The following is a 14,825-nucleotide window of genomic DNA, read 5'->3' as shown; positions in this document are numbered from 1 at the left end:
CATTCCTGCTGTGGGAGAGCCCCTTGACACTCTCAGGCCCTGAGACCAGTGTAAAGAACTGCCTGGAGTCCACGCAATGATATTTTTCCAGATAGGGAGCTCATGCTGTTCCCACATGCACTGAGACCCAAGCAGCTGCAGTACGGTGCTGTTGTGAGAGCCCAGCCCCAACTATACCACATCCTGCCATGGGCTTCAACAACCCTGGGGCGGGTTGGGCATGGTGGCTCACACCTGCAATCCCAGGACTTTGGGAGGCTGAGGCGGGCAGATCACCTGAGGTCAGGAGTTCGAAACCAACCTGGCCAACATGGTGAAACCCCATCTCTACTAAAAATACAAAAATGTGCTGGGTACAGTGATGGGCACCTGTAATCCCAGCTACTTGGGAGGCTGATGCAGGAGAATTACTTGAACCTGGGAGGTGGAGATTGCAGTGAGCCGAGATTGCGCCATTGCACTCCAGCCTGAGCAACAAGAGCAAAACTCTGTCTCAAAAACAAACAAACAAAAAACAGCCCTGGGGCGTCAACAGCCCCATCATCTCCAAATCCCTAGAGCCCCACTGACATCCCTCCATTTGCCTAGAGGACTGTAGCAGGATACAGCAACATGGCTGGGTCCCCAGCACTCTAGCCCATGTAGTGGGCTTACACCCTGAGGGATGGGTGGTGCAGCATACTGGGAAGCTGCCTCAGGGACAAAGGGAGTCAAAGCACATGCTCCCCAGAGCCTGAGAGCTGCCTGTCTGGGGCCACTGCCATGAACCTTGTACCCCCAACAGCAAGGCTGCTGCACAATTGCTCATGTCCTGAGGACAAGCTCTTCCTACCCACCATGCCACTGCCAATGCCACCAACACCACCTGAGCATGCTGCTTGGGCTGTGAGTTGGTACATAGTGTAGGATATAATAAATCCCTCATCAAAGATTTTAGCCTGTAAATTGTTAAGTACAATGAGTTCTGAGATCCTCTCCAAAGGACCAACGTGTCAGTATGTTCAGCTCCCCTGTTCTTTGTTCTTCATTTTAAAGTTTAACTTTCTCATTCTCTTTGTCTCCTTGCCCCTCATTTCAATAAACTACCCTCTCCTAGCCTCTATCACCTACTCCATCCTGAGTCACCCCTCATCACCTGCTCTGACCTGAGTCATCCTGAGTCACCTGTTCTGTAACTGTCCTTCCCACCAAACTACTCACCCCACCACTCCAGCTCGTACTCCTGCTCTCTTTAAAATCACCAATCAGAATTAGCGTAGACTGTGAGATCCAACCCTAGCCAGTCAGGGAATGATGCAGCAGTAGGGGTTACCTGCATCAGGAATAAGAATCCCTTCCCCTCCCTTGTTCAGATGTGCTCTTGCCATTGTTCCATCCATGAATCACACCCTTCTGTAGCAGTAAAAATTGCCTTGCTGAGAAAATTAAATTTGTGTTTGAGTGTTATTTCTTTTGCGGCACTGAAAATTTATTTCTAACAATAGCCTACTACACACCTAGGCTATATGGTAGAGCCTATTGCTCCTAGACTACAAACTTGTACAACATGTTACTGTACTGAATACTGTGGGTAACTATAACACGATGGTAAATATCTGTGTATGTAAACATATCTAAACATGGAAAAGGTACTGTAAAAATATAGCATGAAAGAACAAGTGGCTGGCTCAAGCCTGTAATCCCAGCACTTTGGGAGGCCGAGACGGGTGGATCACGAGGTCAGGAGATCAAGACCATCCTGGCTAACACGGTGAAACCCCATCTCTACTAAAAAATACAAAAAACTAGCCGGGCGAGGTGGCGGGCGCCTGTAGTCCCAGCTACTCAGGAGGCTGAGGCAGGAGAATGGCGTAAACCCAGGAGGTGGAGCTTGCAGTGAGCTGAGATCCGGCCACTGCACCCCAGCCTGGGCGACAGAGCAAGACTCCGTCTCAAAAAAAAAAAAAAAAAAGAACAAGTGGCACCCATGTAGGGCACTCACCATAAATGGAGGTTACAGGACTGGGAGTTACTCTGGGCGAGTCAGTGAGGGATGAATGAATGTGATGGCCTAGGACACTATTGTACACTATTGTAGACTAAATTTATCTTTTTTAATTATTTTAAATAAATTTATTTTTTAAAATATTTTAACAATAAATTAAATTTAGACTGGACACAGTGGCTCATGCCTGTAATCCCAGCACTTTGGCCGAGGTGGGTAGATCACTTAAGCCCAGGAGTTTGAGACCAGCCTGGGCAAAATGGCAAAACTCTGTCTGTAAAAAATACAAAAATTAACTGCGTGTGGTGGCACATGCCTGTGGTCCCAGCTACTCAGGAGGCTGAGGTGGGAGGATTGCTTGAGCCCAGGAGGTCGAGGCTTCGGTGAGTCATGATCTCACCACTGCACTCCAGCCTCAGTGACAGAGCAAGACCCTGTCTCAAAATTAAATAAATGAGTAAATATATTAACTTTAGTTGACTGTAACTGTTTTATTTTATAAGCTTTAAAAATTGTTTAAATTGTTGACTCTTTGGTAATAACACTTAGCTGAAAACACAAACACACTGTACAGCTATACCAAAATATTTTCTGTCTTTATATGCTAATATATATCCTTTATATCCTACAGTTTTTTTTTTCTATTTCTAGGATTATTTATTTGTTTATTTTACTATTTAAGCTTTCTTGTTGAAAACTAAGACATAGGCCAGGCATGGTGTGTTCATGTCTGTAATCCCAGCACTTTGGGAAGCTAAGGCAGGAGGATCACTTGAGACCAGGATTTCGAGACCAGCATAGGCAGCCCCATTTCTACAAAAAAAATGAAGATTAAAAAATTAGCCATATGCAGCCGGGTGCAGTGGCTCACACCTGTAATCCCAGCACTCTGGGAGGCCAAGGTGGGTGGATCACGAGGTCAGGAGATAGAGACCATCCTGGCTCACACGGTAAAACCCCGTCTCTACTAAAAAATACAAAAAATTAGCTGGGCATGCTGGCAGGCACCTGTAGTCTAAGCTACTCAGTAGGCTGAGGCAGGAGAATGGTATGAACCCAGGTGGTGGAGCTTGCAGTGAGCCAAAACCGCACCACTGCACTCCAGCCTGGGCAACAGAGTGAGACTCCGTCTCAAAAAAAAAAAAAAAAAAAAAAAAATTAGCCATACACGGTGATATATGCCTGTAGTCCCAGCTACTCGGGAGACTGAGGTGGGAGGATCATTTGAGTCCAGGAGGTCAAGGCTGCAATGAACCAAGGTTGCACCGAACCAAGGTTGCACCACTGTACTTCAGCCTGGGGGACAGAGTGTGGCTGTGTCTCTAAAAATAAAAATAAGAAAACAAAGAAGCAAAAAAAAAAAAAAAAAAAAAAAATTAAAACATCTCTATCTGGGATTAAGCCACCTCACAAGGCACTTTCCAGGGTCTGCCTTTAGGCTGAAAGCATTAAAAAAAAAAAACACCCAAAATAGGAAATCTCTTTCATCCAACCCCCTTCAGTATCTACTGGTTTTGTTCACTCTCCAGTAATTTCAGAGAATTGGGTTCTTAAAAATGTTTTATTCAGAGTTAATAGCTGTTATTCACAGGATGCTTGATCTAATAGAAGCTACTCAACAATTACCAGAAAAAACTCTCCAGAACACTTGGACACTGACACTTCACCCTGTTATTTAAAAAGTTGTTCATCTCTGTCATCTACCCAACTTCTTTCCTGCCTCTCTACTCTACGCCCTGACATTCTACTGGTAGGGAAGCACTTTCTGGCCATGGATGTGAGCTGTCCAAACACTCAGAAAGAAAGAATCTTGACTTTCTTCTTTTCTTTGACCTTCTTCACTCTATTTCAGCCAACACTTCCACAGGCCCACCTTCACCCTTGTCATCACTCTGAAATATGAAACACAGACATTTTACTCTCCACCCACAACAGCTAGCTCCCCAACCCCTGCACTGTCTCACTGCCAATGGCCTGAGGGGTATGCCAGCTGACCAGATCTTTGGTTAATCTTCCAAAGAACACAAAAACTATAGAAGTTGAAGTCTCCCTCCTAATAAAAGACTTTTTTTCCCCCTAACATTTTGGAATGCTTTGTTACAGGCTTACAGGGAAGTTTTTCAAGAACCACAGGAGATTAGGGGTAATTTTCTGATGTTTCATAAAGAAAACAGGTGGAACTTGGCAGTCCAGAGTGGTAGTTCACAGCATGGACTTGACAGTCACACAAGGCCATACACCAGCTCTACCCTCATTTGCTGTAGAATCCAAAGCAAAGGACTTCCAATTTTGGAAGCCTTATCCAACTCATTTGCAAAACGAAGATGATAAAACCAACGTCACAGGCTTGCAGTGCAGAGTGTAATTAAGATCATACTCATAAAAAGCTTCACACGGTGTTTTGTTGTTGTTGCTTTGTTTTGTTTTGAAGAGAAATGGGTCTAGGCTAGGGCTATTTTTTAATCCAAACAGACAGGTGTTTGTGAACCAGATGTTCATGTGTACACAACAGGGCCCACGTGCCTGCATACAGACACCAGAATGTATGCACAAAAACATCCACACACGTATATGTAGTCACCCAGTTGTGCATGCATCCACACAAATGTGAACATGCAGCCATGTATCAGGTTGGACAAAGAAATGTACATCATAGATACCCCCCAAGGGATAAAACCCAAAGCATGCACTCAGACTACATGCACAGACAGACAGAGACTGGCAAACATTCAGGAAGAGTGGCATGGACATACATGCACCTCATCAGGCACTCACACAAACATGCATGTGCAGACATAAGTTGGAATGGATGCCCACTTATCCAGCACAAACACACATCCCACAAAGCCTGGTGCATGCATAAATTCATCTATCAACAGGGACATGCTGAAACATATATGCATACAGAAACCTCAAGCATGCACCCAGAGTGACACACACACAGACAGGCATATAAATAAGGATAAACATGGCAGAGGCATCTAGGAGAAACCACTGGACAAAATGACGCAAACTTGCAAAGTTGCAGGAGCACACAGGGTGTTTGAGGGGAAGGTTGACTTGCAGGGAAGGAGAAAGAGAAAGACAGAAAGACAAGACCAGAGAAAAAGGGAGAGAGACAGGTGGGCGAAGTCCTGGCCAGGGCTCCAGGCCCATCCAGAGTAATCTGAGGGCCTAACACTGGCCTTTCTTCCTGCGAATATTACTTAACTCAGTGCCATGCTCTAGGAGGCAGCCTAAGGTCAATTTCCTATTCACAGCTTCATGGGGTAAGGCTTGCCTATGCTAAGGAAGGGATGGGGAGAGAGGTTCCCAAAAGACTCTGTCTCCCTTCCCCCTTCTCAAAGGAAAAGCTTTGGGAACATTAGACCAGAGAATTGCAAAAGCCAGGAGGGGGCTTGGAGAACATCTCATCCATTCTGTTCATCCTTAATAAGAACAGCCAATATTCATTGCACACTTACATGTAACTCGCCTGCATTGACCCATATACTTCTCACCTAAACAGCTGAAGAGCTAGGAGCTGTTTCTGGCTCCATAAGGTTCAGAGAGATGAAGTCAGTTCTTCAAGGTCACACAACAAAGAAGGGATAAGGTTTGGATTCCAATCCATGCCTTAACCTTGTTCTTAACCACTGTACCATCCATCCAGAAAGGGAAACACAGGCCCAACAATGGAAAGGGATTTTCCTGGGTTCGCCACTAACTCACTCTGAAAGCCTGTACCCAAGTCACCACCACTGGGACAAGTCCCTCCCACGTAATTTCAGATACCATTCTCTTACTCCACGCTCCAGAGTAATCAACAGGGCCAAAACTGCCAGACCTCTATGTCTCCAAATACTAGAGTTCTCCCAACCTGACTCCCCACGCCCTCCCTGGCCAGGTCATGGCAGCCTGTCTGAACACTCAGTGCCCTTCCTAGTGCCAACCTCATTGAGAAACAAACTCCCCACATTTCTACCTCTCTCCTTTTTAAGCAATGGGGGAGAAGAGGAAGGACCCAGGCTTGTGGCCAGCCTGAGTGCAGGTTGGTGACCAGGATTAAAGGGATTGATGTCTGTCCTGCTGGTGCTAATCCTCCTTCCCACCTCTTCCCCCACAAAATCAATCAACGGCTTCCCTCTCTCTGCTTTGTTCTCTGCTCTTTGATCCCTCCACATAGGTCTCAGAGCTCAACAGCTAATTTGAGCCAGTTAGAGCCAGTCCTGGGAGTGTCAACCTCACCTACCTCCACTTGTCCAAAGTTGGTGACCCAGAGGAGAGGTGCAACCCTGGAAGGACCAACCATCAGAGCCTGTCCTGCGGCCATCTGGGGCCCCTCTCAGGATCTGGCTGAGGCTTATCTCAGACCCACATAGGACCAATCTCAGCACCTGCCTAATGCTCATGTCAGAGCCCACTGGAACCAACCTCAGACCCTATATGGTACCACTCTTATGCCCTCCTGAAGCAGGACATTCTTATGCCCTCAGTGACACCTGAGACAACACACAGAGCCCTCTTGGCACCAAACATGACTTTAATATTCTCCTGGTGTCAAGCTCAGTGCCAACTTGTTTCCCATCCTTGCGTACACCTGGGGGCAGTCCCAAAGCCAACACGATGCCTCCCCTCCCTGGCCATATCTGATGCAGATTATCAGAACCCGCCAGTGTCATCCTTGTGTCCACTGCTGATATCAATCTCGGCACTCACCTCCTGCTAAGCCTGGCCCACACTTGACTCCCAGGGTGATCTAGGCCAGTCACTGAAGGGGAACGAGGAGAGAGTTCATATCCCCACTCCCTCACTTACCCCCTGTGTGACCTCACTCAACTGGATTTATGGAGTCTAGATCTGCTCATCTTCAAAATGAGGATGATGATGAACCAACTTCATTGTTACAGATTCAACCAGGTCATACACACCTAGACTTGCTCTTCCCATATGCAACCATGCTCACCAAAGGGTAACTGTCCTGTTTACTAAGGAAGAATTTCCCTGAGGGAAGGACAAGAGGGCTACTCATCCTTCTCCACTCCTACCCACCCCAGGCTCTGCCTCTGTGCCTAACACTGGAGTTTACCCCAATCTCTTCTGCGATTGTTCCCTCTGCCTGCTAATAGTAGTAGCCCCTGACAAAGCAGGAATCACCCTTAAAGGAGACTTAACTCACCATCAAATATGATCCTCTCTTTCTAAATAGTTCCTTTCCACTGGCGGGAAAACGAAATCCAGAAAGGGGAACTAAGGATGCAGAGCAGGAGAGACGGGAGTTCAGGGCCACTCACGCATGTCCCCTGCCCACTGTCTGTTTTCTGTCCTCCATAGACCCTTATATAAAATGAGAAACATAAATAACAATAATAATATTAATAGGGATGATACAATCAATCTAGTGGGTTTCCCTAAGGATCTTGTTGGAAACCAGTGCAGGTCTTTGTAAATTCCAACCCTTGGGACATGAGATGTTTCCACCATTTGGGGGTTGTTATTACTATTTCTCCAGACCTGGCCAATCCCTCTGCCAACTGATAACAGGAGGTACTCTCCTCCAGGTGTGAGGAAAGTTCCCTTGAAATATGGCTCTAGTCTTCCAACCCTTTCCCAACCAGAGATGGGCAGTGGAGGTTCTATGGCACCCATCCTGGCCTCACTCTGAGGTTCCAATGAGGATTCTGGGCATTAAGAGACAGCTCTGGGCCACAGCAAAATCAAGTCAGTCCCTGGGCCCAGTGCTGGGCTGCTGGGTTTTCTGGGAGGACCTGCTGGGCTTGCTACACACTCCTCCTCCCAGAAACTCCACACCCACACCCTGGTCTTCCTACCAAGACTCTCAAGTCCATATGCCTGGAATCCCCCCTCCTGAGACTCTTAATCCTGCATCCTCCTCACCAGAAGACCCCAAATGCACAGCCACACTTCCATCTCACCCTAATAAAACTCAGACCTTTGGATTCTTCTCCTTGGGACTCCCAAATCCACAACTTTGGGGTGCATTCTCACTCCCAGATCCCAAATCCAAAATCCAGGTGCTCCCCTGTGCAAATATTCCAAACTCCTCAGTTCTACAGTTTATCTGATGCCTCCTCCTAAATCCACAGCCCTGCGGCACCCTTCCCAAAGTACCACAGATTTAGTCTGGAGGTCCCCTCCTGGTTCAGCTGCCCTGGGGTCCCCCTCCTCCTCCCTTGCTGGCTGTGTCCCAAGCTAGGTGGAGTTCATGGAGGGAGTGTAGTTACAATCACCAAATGAGGTGATTATATAACCAGTCAAAGTCCACCCCTCTTTTTCAGGCAGTATAAAGGCAAACCACCCCAGCCGTCACCATCGATCATCCCACTGCCACCATGCTGGCCTCGGGGCTGCTCCTGGTGGCCTTGCTGGCCTGCCTGACTGTGATGGTCTTGATGTCTGTCTGGCAGCAGAGGAACAGCAAGGGAAAGCTGCCTCCGGGACCCACCCCATTGCCCTTCATTGGAAACTACCTGCAGCTGAACACAGAGCAGATGTACAACTCCATCATGAAGGCGTCCCAAGGCAGGGAGATGGGTGGCACGGGGTGGGGGCTGCCCAGCTGGCTGGGGCTTTGTGGACCAGAGACTCAGGAAAGGGAGTTTTGGAGGTTAAGCGTCAGGGTCCTAGCCAGGAAAGACAGGATCTTGGGATGTCCAGCTCCCTGACTGTGAGAACCTGACTGGGCAAAGCATCCCAGTACATGAAATCTCAGTGCTGGGTCCATCCGGAGTAGCGGCCGCTCCCTCTAACCACTCCCACCCGCCTCCATCAGATCAGTGAGCGCTATGGCCCGGTGTTCACCATTCACCTGGGGCCCCGGCGGGTGGTGGTGCTGTGCGGACATGATGCCGTCAGGGAGGCTCTGGTGGACCAGGCTGAGGAGTTCAGCGGGCGAGGCGAGCAGGCCACCTTCGACTGGGTCTTCAAAGGCTATTATGGTGAGGGGATCCCGGAGGAGGAAGTTGGCCAGGCCGACTCGATGGCCTCTGTGTCCCCAGCCTTCTCCCTGACTTTCCTGCCCACTGAAGGCTGCAGCAGAGCTCCCAGTCTGGTCTTCTCTCCCCAGCTCCCTTCATTGTGTCCTCTCCCTCTTGCCTGTCTCCAGCATCCCTGTCCCTGTCCAGATTTCTCCCTGCCTCTCTCACTGGAGTCTCCTCCTTCCCCTCTGTCTCCATCTCTGAGGACAATCCTGGGCTTCCGTTTTCCAGCCCTGGTCCTCTGTCTTCATTTGTCTTTTTGTCCTTCTCAGATTCTGTGCTTCTCCGTGTTTCTCCTCTGTCCACTGACCTCTCCTTCTTCCTCTGTCTTAGGATTTCACAGTATTCCTACTTCCACATCTCCAGCCTCCATCTCCTGGTAACGGTCTCTCCTCCTTCCAGACCCTCTCTGTTTCTGTCGCAGTAATTTTCCCTCTTCTCCAGCTCAGCTTAAGAATCTTTCACCATTTTTACACTTGAACCCGGAAGGTGGAGGTTGCGGTGAGCCGCCAAGATCGCGACAGTGCACTCCAGCCTGGGCGACAGAGCGAGAATCTGTCTCAAAAACAAATAAACAAATATACAAACAAAAGAGACTCTTTCACCATTTTTTATTTTCTCCTCCCAGATCTCCCCATATCTCACTTCCCCTCCTTCCATCCTCTTCTCCCATCTCTGTCTCTCTTTCTCTCCCTCCTTCCCTCTTTATATTCTGTGGAGTGTCCCGTCTCCCTCTGTTTCGCTGTGCATCTGTCTGGCCTGTCTCTTTTCCGATCCTCTTCTTCCCATTCGGTCTCTGTCCCTTTCTGTTTCTCTGACTGAGTTTGCAGCTCTCCTGCGCGAGGCTTCTGCGCCTGCCCCCGCCGCCTGACTCCACCCCTGCGTTCCCTCCCCAGGAGTGACCTTCAGTACCCTGGAGGGCGCCAAGCTGCTCAGGCACTTCTCCATCGCCACCCTGCGGAACTTCGGGGTGGGCAAGCACGGCAGCAGGAGGTATCCAGGAGAAGGCGGGCTTCCTCATCCAGGCCCTCCTGGGCACGCGCGGTGAGCACGCGCGGTGAGCACGCGCGGTGAGCACGCGCGGTGAGCACGCGCGGTGAGCACGCGCGGTGAGCACGCGCGGTGAGCACGCGCGGTGAGCAGCTGAGGCTGGAGAAGAAAAACGCCCAGGGCAAGGAACCCGCACGCGCAATTATGTCCGGGAACGGGGACTAGGTGGGGAAAGGCGCCCGCGCTCCCAGCCCTGGAGTCTGGCGCTGGGAATTTGGCTTATCAGGGCAGTGCCTCCTGGAATTCTCAGACTGGCATCAGACCTCTGAGTTGACTCTCTCCCCAAACCCCTTCTCCCCCAACACACCGCCATACCCGCAAGCTCCAGGATCAATCCCACCTTCTTCCTGAGCCGAACCGTCTCCAATGTCATCAGCTCCATTGCCTTTGGTGACCGCTTTGACTATGAGGACAAAAGTTCCTGTCACTGCTGCGCATGATGCGGGAAAGCTTCCAGTTCACGGCAACCTCCACGGGGCAGGTAACCGGCTGCAACCCGGCCCCTGACGCCCCTACCACAACCTGCCAACTGCTCCCCTACATGGGGACAGGTGCCCCAAACGCCCACCTGCCTCCAGGCAGTGTCCCCTCAAATCAGCCCCCAATACTGGACAACTGGACAGTTGCACCAGAAACCAGGATGGGTGTCCAATACCCAGTCTCCAAGGACACCTGGATAGCTCAACAGATGCTCCCCAAAACAAAGCCTGCGGGCAGGATGCAAGCCCTCAGCTCAGCTCTCTCACCTGGGCACGTGTTCCCATCCCCAACTTACCCTAATTTGTAACAGGTGCTCCCTACCCTGTTCTTCTGACTATTTTAACACCTGGACAAGTGACTGCCTCTACCCCTTCCTGCATACCTGAACACCTGGTGCTGCAAAATCCGGCCCATCATAATCATTTCACATCTACACAAATGTCCCAAATTAGCCCACTGGAATATCTGGCCAAGCACCCTCTACTTCACCCACTTAAATACCTGAAAACATCGACAGCTGCCCTAACCAACACCCTAAACACATAAATATCTAGACAGATTATTCCCCAGACACCCAAATAAGTGTTCCCCAACCTTTCCAATCACACACCTTACAGAGGTGCCCCCAATGCATCCCACTTGGATAGGTAAACACCTGAACAGGTATCCCCTCTACTTCTTCACCAGCCCCGCTTTAATACCTGAACACCTGAACAAAAGCCCCCAATCCAGACCCAATAAGTATCTTGGTAGTTGTCTCCAAGGAAGCCCACCTGAATGCCTAAATACCTAGACAGGTGACACTCCCCTCATACCAGCCCCACCCGAGTAGCTAAACACTTGAACAGGTGTCTTCCAACACATCCTGCCTTGAATATCTAAACACCTAGCTGTGTGCTCCAATCCAGCCTCACTGAAACCTGGATGTATGCCTCAATCCATCTTACCTAAATTCCTGGACAGTAGCCTTCTCCCTTAACCCTCATGAAAACTTAGATATATGCTCCCATCCAGCCCCACTGAAATACCTGAACACCTGGGCACATAAGTGCCTTCAACCCAGTGCCTTTCTTTCTCTGACACAGGTTCCATTCCCATCAATTCCTGCCCCCTCACAGCAGTCCTTCCCTTCCCATCCTCTCTCCACAACCCCAGCTCTAGGAGATGTTCTCTTCGGTAATGACACACCTGCCAGGACCACAGCAACAGGCCTTTAAAGAGCTGCAGGGGCTGGAGGACTTCATAGCCAAGAAGGTGGAGCACAACCAGCGCACGCTGGATCCCAATTCCCCACGGGACTTCATCGACTCCTTTCTCATCCGCTTGCAGGAGGTACACCCCAGCAGCCAATGGGAGGAGCTGCAAAGCCAGGCAGAGGGAAATCAGGCTGGCAGTGGGGAGGGCAGACAACACAGGCCCATTCAAATTAGCCCCTGTCATAATAATCCTCACAATCCCAACTATATCAACCACTGCTGTTGATATAGTGACCCCTATCTACCGACCCCTCACCCAGAGGCAGGACTTTTGTATGTGAATTCAAATAGCAAGCACTTCTACAGAACTACCATGTGCCAGGCACTGTGTTAAGTGCTTTAAGATAGTCCCTGCTTTAGCACTCATGACAGCTCTTGAGGAGGTTCAATCATGGCCTCAATTTTACAATTGAGAAAACTGAGGCCCAGAGAGTATAAGTGGCTTCCCTGAGGTCACACAGAGAGGAAGCTGAGGTCCCCCAAGCTCAAACCCTGGTCTATCTAAGTCTAAGGCTGGTGCTTTTTTTTTTTTTTTTTTTTTTTTTTTTTTTGACAGAGTTTCGCTTTTGTCACCCAGGCTGGAGTGAAATGGTGCAATCTTGGCGCACTGCAACCTCCACCTCCTGGGTTCAAGTGATTCTCCTGCTTCAGCCTCCAAAGTAACTGGGATTACAGGCGCCCACCACCATACCCAGCTAATTTTTGTATTTTTGGTAGAGATGGAGTTTCACCATGTTGGCCAGGCTGGTCTTGAACTCCTGACCTCAGGTGATCCAAGGGCTGGTGCTTTTAGCCACCATGCTCGCTAACCTATCATGCCCTGGTTAGCAGACACACCTCTGTGGACAGGTGACCTGGCTGTACATTGCAGGATCCCCACCTCCATGTGGATGTCAGTCTCCCATGTGGGAAGGCTTTAGGGAGTCTAAGCTCAGGGAGAAAGGATCAAGGGAGGGGGTTCCTCCACAGTAAGCATCAAGATTTTTAGGGAAGAAATAGGATGCTGTTGCTTAAAGCTCTGTCTGTCAGAGAAACTATGCCTCTTTTTTACTCTCTCTGACTCATTCGACCTTACAATATCTGTGCTTTTTCTCATTGTATCTCTCTATCCCTCTTTTTCTAAATATTTCTACCATTTAAAAAAAGGGACAACTGAGCCTGGCCTGGTGGTGCATGCCTATAGTCCCAACTACCTGGGACTGAGGCGGAAGGACTGCTTGAGCCAATGAGTTTCACTCCAGCTTGAGCCACATCCCAAGACCCAGTCTCTAACTTAGAAAAAAAAGAAAAGGTATAACAAATCTGACAGTTAAAGGACAGCTAGTCAGGTAAGCTAGGTGAGAAGGAAGAGCATTTTGGGTAGAACCAGCAGCCAGGGCAAGGGCTGGAACCTGGAGTGAGCCTGGTAGATCTAGGGTCCCTCTTTCCACCTTTGGTCTGAATCGAAGAGAGGTAGATCTAAAGGAAAAGCCCTAGCAGGGCCTTGAGGGCAAGAGGAGTGAGGTTGGTCTAAAGCCCCCTCTCCCTGCAGGAGGAGAAGAACCCCAACACGGAGTTCTACATGCAGAACCTGGTGCTGACCGCGCTGAACCTCTTCATTGCGGGCACCGAGACCGTCAGCACCACCCTGCGCTACGGCTTCCTGCTGCTCATGAAGCACCCAGAGGTGGAGGGTAAGGCTGGAGGGGGAGGGAAGAGGAGAGCCCCAGACCCTCAAAACTCCACTGACCCTGGTGCAATGTCCCCACCTGTCCCAGATCCCAGGACCCTGAGACATGCTTTGCTGTCCAGAGACAGGGCAATATTCAGCTGACAGGAATCAGCTGAGTCTCACTAGCTATTAAAATACTGAAAATGTCTGTAGTGATTGGTCAGTCACTCCTGTCCCAAGCCCACTGAGTGCCCACTGCCCACTCCTCTGGATCATCCCTTGAGTTCCTCCCTGTGCCTCCCCTGTGATTCTGGCACAACCTGGTTAACAGGACCCTGCTCCAACAATGCGAATGACTAATGTCTGTTCTGAATGGTCTACCTCCGTGTCATTGGTGGAGCCATGTAATCTACCCCATTTTACCTATTTGGACTATCATCCCTTCTCTGAGACCCCTAAATACCTAAACACATTCCCCCTCCTCCCCCAGCCAAGGTCCATGAGGAGACTGACAGAGTGATCGGCAAGAACCGGCAGCCCAAGTTTGAGGACCAGGCCAGGATGCCCTACACGGAGGCAGTGATCCACGAGATCCAAAGATCTGGAGACGTGATCCCCATGGCTGTGGCCCACAGGGTCAACAAGGACACCAAGTTTCAGGATGTCTTCCTCCTGAAGGTGCTGCATGTCCCCCCACCAGCCTAGAAGGACTTCCGACACACTCCCTGAGACCCCAGCATCCCATCTCCATGAGAAGCTTTCTAGCCCCTGTCCCACTCCTTAAATCAAAGATTTTTCTAGTCACCACATCCCTTCCATCTTCCGTCTCAGAGACACCTGAATCCTGTATCTCCAACAGAATTTTTGCCGCAGAGGAAGCAGCTCCATGTCCACAAACTCCCTGTCTCAAGGGACATGAGTTTCCTTTTCCTTTCCCCTTGCCCTTTTGCCTTAAGGACACAAATTTCATTTTCCCTGAACACCCTGCCTAAGAGGACATGGACCCCATGTCTCCCAAACTTCCTGTCTCAGGACATGAACCTTCTATCCCCCAAAGCTCCTCCCTCAGAGGTCCCCAGCTCCCATGCCTGCCACTTACCGTCACCTGGAGCACCCTAGTTCTCCCTCCAGCCCCTGTGGACCTTCACCAATCCCCCAACCCACCTCATCTCACACACCTTCCTCCTCCCTCCCAGGGCACAGAAATGTTCCCTATGCTGGGCTCTGTGCTGAGAGACCCCCAGGTTCTTCTCCAACCCCCAGGACTTCAATCCCCAGTAATTCCTGGATGGGAAGAGACAGTTTAAGAAGAGTGATGCTTTTGTGCCCTTTTCCATTGGTAAGAGACCACTGTTTGCTGCAAGGCCACTGCTCACACCAGCAGGGGCCTCCCTCACCCAGCTGTCCTTTCTGTGGTGTAGCTGGTA

General features: G+C 49.8%; 1 pseudogene; it reads left to right on the top strand.

Moving 5' to 3' along the window:
- Positions 1 to 10,280: 10,280 nt before the first annotated feature.
- LOC126941715 (cytochrome P450 2A13-like) lies at positions 10,281 to 14,819 on the top strand (annotated as a pseudogene).
- The last annotated feature ends 6 nt before the right edge of the window (positions 14,820 to 14,825 follow it).

The sequence above is a fragment of the Macaca thibetana genome, chromosome 19 (assembly GCF_024542745.1).
Source record: "Macaca thibetana thibetana isolate TM-01 chromosome 19, ASM2454274v1, whole genome shotgun sequence".
Lineage (NCBI taxonomy): Eukaryota > Metazoa > Chordata > Mammalia > Primates > Cercopithecidae > Macaca > Macaca thibetana.
The sequence above is the reverse complement of the archived record's forward strand: the minus strand, read 5'-3'. Positions and strand labels throughout refer to the sequence as shown.